This window comes from Centruroides sculpturatus, unplaced genomic scaffold, assembly GCF_000671375.1.
Source record: "Centruroides sculpturatus isolate CEXI.00-Female unplaced genomic scaffold, Cexi_2.0 scaffold1810, whole genome shotgun sequence".
In the NCBI taxonomy this organism is placed as follows: Eukaryota; Metazoa; Arthropoda; class Arachnida; order Scorpiones; family Buthidae; genus Centruroides; species Centruroides sculpturatus.
The window spans coordinates 71,717-77,199 of NW_019386086.1; the positions used below are offsets into that span (position 1 = coordinate 71,717).

At 27.5% G+C, this 5,483-nt stretch overlaps 1 long non-coding RNA gene across 1 annotated transcript; it reads left to right on the forward strand.

Moving 5' to 3' along the window:
* The first annotated feature begins 2,202 nt into the window (after positions 1-2,202).
* LOC111613504 lies at positions 2,203-3,157 on the forward strand. The gene is made up of 5 exons (XR_002754774.1): positions 2,203-2,392; positions 2,476-2,561; positions 2,656-2,731; positions 2,839-2,950; positions 3,025-3,157. It is a non-coding gene; the product is annotated as an uncharacterized LOC111613504 (long non-coding RNA).
* The last annotated feature ends 2,326 nt before the right edge of the window (positions 3,158-5,483 follow it).

The following is a 5,483-nucleotide window of genomic DNA, read 5'->3' on the forward strand; positions in this document are numbered from 1 at the left end:
AAATCGTTAGTTTTGAATAAAACAGAAGTAATGATACCAGAAGACATACTCAATACGTTAAGTACAGGCCTAGATTTTAATGGCCCAAACCAATGGAGGTTAATAGATATACTACCGAATTTGGACTACATGTGTAACAATATACCAGAGAACGAGTCAAATATTATAAAAATAAACATTAGTAATAATATTAAAAATTATATTAAAAAAGAAAAGAAAAAAACAATTATTAGAGATAAAAACTACTTTAAATATAAACAACAGATTAATAAAGTATACGATTTTTTGAAAAGAAATAACATAGAGATTATAAAAGCTGACAAATCAAAAGAAATTGTTATAGTTCCAGAAAAATGGGCAGAAGCAAAGAAATTAGAAGTTATTACAAATAATCAATTTCGTGAATTACTGATAAACCCAACAGAAGTTATATACAAAGAAATGAAGAATCGTATTATAAAATTACAAAAATTAAAAAAGATAAATAATAATGAAAAATGGTTCATTCTAAATGAAAACAACGAAAGAATACCTAAGTTGAAAGTTCAATTAAAAACACATAAAGAAGGAGAAAAGATAAGGCCTATTATTGACTTTAAATACTCTACATTCTACAATTTGGAAAAATTTCTAAAAAATTGTTTGCAAAAGTACAAAAATTCCAAAATTGCTATACGTAACACGGATGAATTTATAAGTGATATAAAAAACTTAAATGTTGATGAAACGCTAAGAATGGCCAGTCTCGACATTGTTAACATGTATCCATCAATAACCTGGGAAATGATAGAAAACAAACTAATACAGATAAATATAGAACCAGAAATTATAGATTTAATAGAGTTTGCATATAGAAGCAATTATTTTGAAATTAAGGAAAGATACTTTACACAAACAGAAGGCATTAGTATGGGCTCTGTGATTGGTCCAAAACTAGCCGAACTTGTGATGATAGATATAGACGATTATATTAGTAAGATACCAGGAATATACTTTTGTAGGAGATATGTAGATGATATTTTTGTTTTGTATAAGGAAACGCAAGTTACATTAGAACAAATAAAAGACGTAATAAACAAAATAACAAAAACGATACAATTTACAACAGAAACAGAAATTAATCAAAAGATAAATTACTTAGATATTACAATAATAAGAAAAAAGAATGAACTTGAATTTAAGACTTTCAAAAAGTCAAGTTCAATGCAAACAACAGTGAAATATAATTCAAATATACCACTATACATAAAACAAAATATATTTTCCATGGAATATAATAAAATTAAAAATAGAACCAGTAAAAGTATAGACATACATAATAATATTAAAGACTTAAAAATCCCGTTAAATAGATATCCTAATAGACTACTTAAAANAAAAAAAAGAATGAACTTGAATTTAAGACTTTCAAAAAGTCAAGTTTAATGCAAACAACAGTGAAATATAATTCAAATATACCACTATATATAAAGCAGAATATATTTTCTATGGAATATAATAAGATAAAAAATAGAACTAGTAAATGTATGGACATAGATAATGATATTAAAAATTTGAAGCAAAAATTCTTGTTAAATGGATACTCCAATAGATTACTTACAAACTGGAAAAAAAAAATCAACAACGTAAACAATAAAAAGAATCCTGAAAAGAATGGAATAGATAATGGAAAGAATTCAAATGAAAATAAAATGAAATATATTCCATTTCCTTATATTAAAGGTTTATATGAAAAAATTAATAAAGAAATAAGACATACTAATGTAAAACATGCCCCGAAATATAAAAATTTTTTTGCCAGATTAAATAATAATAATATAACTAGATCAACAGGAAGACAACAACTGAAAGATACAAAAAACGTAGTATAGCAAATTCCATGTACATGCGAAAATAAAAAATATTACATAGGAGAAACAAAGAGAAAAATGGAAGTTAGACTAAAAGAACACGTAGCAGATCTAAAACATAATAGAATTAATTCAGTTTTTCTCGAACATTGCACGTTGAATAATTGTAATATTGACCAAAACAATGTAAAAATCCTACATAAAGAAAAAAAAACTTATCATAGAAAATTTAAAGAGAGTATAGAAATTATAAAAAATAGACATTGTATAAATAAAAACTTAAGTTTAAAAATTAACGAGAATTGGCTAAAAATAGTGTAAAAGAATTTAGAAAGAAAAATTATTTAAAAAAGGAGAATTTTTGGGAAAGAAAAAGAAAAAATTTAGAATACTTTGGAATAGTATTTAAAAGAAATAAGTAACATAATTAAATCTTGTCTACCGGAAACCATATAGTTATGTAAATCATCATAGAATGGAAACGCCTCTAGAATCGAAGAGTTGAAAGAATGGAATTAAGGAAGCGAAGTCTAGTTACTTCGGTAAGGATTATTAATAATAATACATAAATATAAAGAGTTGATAAAAATGACAAGTTTAATAATATAAAATTTATATGAATTAGTATCGATATAAATATTAAAGAAGGAAAAATGTACTAGAAGCTCATTAGAGGCTCTTCCAGATAATTAAGAAAACCTAAGTAAACAAGTATGTAAGGATAAATTTGGAATGTAGTCTAATACTCAGGTTCAACTGAAAACTAAGTTCTTCTGAGGTATTTTTATACGAAAAAATTTTTCAGAGGAAAGTATGGAGATACAAACAACAGTGAAAAAATAGAGCAACTAAAATATGCGAAGTGTGGCAAACTTGTTTAGGTAAGAACTATTTACCTTTATGTTATAATAGTAAACTATTAATAGAAAGAAACCTTAATATTAATTGTACATAAAATGGTATTAATATTCCAACACTAACGAATAAGATACAAAGAAGATAAGGACAGAATAATTATAAAGAACATAAAGAAAAAGAAGAACTTTACCACATGTCCATCATAATCCTTTGTGACACCTCAAGAACTCTACTGTGACTAAGTATGTAAGAGAAAAAATCCTGTATATTGTTAATACCTACATGTTGAGTACACTAATGGTGTTGTTTTTTATAGTCTTCAAAGTATAGTAGAATTTAAATAAGACAGTCTATGTCTGAAGCGTGAAGAAGTGAGATTAAATATTCAACCTGGTATCTGAAATAATCAAGTATATAGAGTAAGATTCCCGTTCGGGAAAAAAATACATACAGAGAAGAAATTTTTTTTAAAATGGTATATTGCGTCTTACTTGTATATACCAAAGAAATATACTTTTATTTTTGCGGTTTTAATTCATATGTCGGGTTATAATATGTATATAATTGGATTTTATATGTTTTAGTTGACTGAGAAGGGGCAAAAACGGAGCCCGAAACATGTATAGAAAAGCATCTCAACAAAAGCTAGAATAAATGAATGAGTCATGCCATGTGTTGATTACTGTGGTACATTGCAGTTTTTAAACAGATATAAAGATACAACACGGTTTCGGAATATGGAAGATTTATTAAGTTATCAATTTCCATAATTTATTTTAGCTGTAATATTATTAATAATCTTTTGTCTTTCATGGCATTCATCGCTTATTGCTTTATGGGTGAAGGTTTTTTGTTTTGATTTAATACAGTTTATACAGTTAGAAATATTATCTTTATTTTTGCATTCGTTAAACCTATGATCTCCAGCACAGTGTGTACAGTAATTACGATCAATGCGACATTCGTGGGCTGTATGCCCATATTTACAGCATTTGTAGCATTGCAGTATGCTAAAATATTCTTTTAATGTACATTTAACCCATCCCAGATTTACCTTTTTCTATTTTAATAGTAGTAGTCTTAATTTAGGGGAAACCTCACATATCCAATGTTTAACGTCATCTGCCTTTCCCCATTTATATTTTACCTTGATATCTTTAGTGTAATCTTCTATATCAATGTACTCTGTAGTAATATAATCATTCTGTTTATACATTTTGTCAATTAAGTCTTCTTTTCCTATTTCTTTTGGGATGTTATATATACATATTTTTAGGCATTATCTTTTTTGGTTTTTTAGCAACCAAATCTTCTATTTTATCTATTTCTTTTATCAGTCTTTCGCTTTGATTAATATTTTCTACATCTACTAGAATTGCCTAATTTCGTAATTTGCGGACATTTTTTATTCTAACCCCAATTTTAACAGGGTCTATAATATTCTTTGCCTTATTCTTAATTTCTTCTGATTCAACGTTATTATCTTTATGGTTTATTATTACTACCGCCTTACCGTCTTTTTGATGCTGTTTCTCTTCCTTTACTTTGTCTGCATATGTTATAAACTGTTCATTCTTTTCGGTATTACTCAGTAATTTATCTATTTTACTATTGATTTCGTTTATTCGGCCGTCAATTTTTATTCTATTATCTTTATATATTTCTACTATTTTTTCGAGACTTTCTGTTATAAATTGAACATGGATTTTCGATCCTAATTTGGAGCTAGCATATTCTTCCATGTATTTAATGATTACGTTTTTAACAGAAAGAATTTGGGAGAGACCGACATCTTCCTCTTCGTCGTTTAAATGTTTTTTAACTAGAGAACAACTAAATTCTTCCATCATGACTCAGTATATAATGTACTCGTAAAACTAATTTTTGAATAAATAAAGTAAATTACTAATAACTAGAACACTACTAATGAATAAGTAATTAAACTGCAAAAAATAATTTCAGAAACATATGACAGTCTATATATTTAATAAAATTTAAACCAGAAAAGTTTAAACTTCCGGTTATAATGATTTAGAACATATATATCGTTAGCTCCGATTCCAAAAATATATAATGAGTACTATAATAAATAAGAAATGATCGTGAAAAAGCGAAAGAACCGTGCAATTAGCTGGAGTAGTCAATGACTTTCGCCATGGCAACCAACGTTCAGTGGAAAGCTGATTTTAGAACTCAGTTTAAGAATCGCTATAGTTTAAATTCTATCTGTCCGATTTAGAACAAATTTTAAGAAAAAATTACTTAGATAGTGCTAAAAGAAATACCTGAAAATTATTTCGATAGGACCAACCGGAAGCCTAAAACTCGCGTTCCACCGCCGACCGAATGTAGCTGTAAAAAGTCAGTAAATAACAGGTCTAGAACTTCAAATTTTGGTGACAAGTGTTCTATAGAGGTCCCGGATAGAATCCGATAATGGAATCCGGTAAATCGAAATCGTAATATCCGGATAACCGAAGATTACTGTTTTAAGCAAAATTTTAAATAGGGGTGGAATTTAGAAGTCCTACTTGACGTTATGTCGATCCCCTTGTCCTCCGATATACGAAAACACTAAATATAATAACCTCCGACTTAAATTAACGCAAAAAACACAAAATAATCACAGAGCACATTTTGTAGCATCTTATCCATACGATCAACCGAGCGTCATCCAACATATATGACAATCTATGTTATATAACATATATAACCAGGGTGGCCAAGCTCCTTGATAATCCGAGCCATTTTTCAAAATTTGAAATTTTTTGCGAG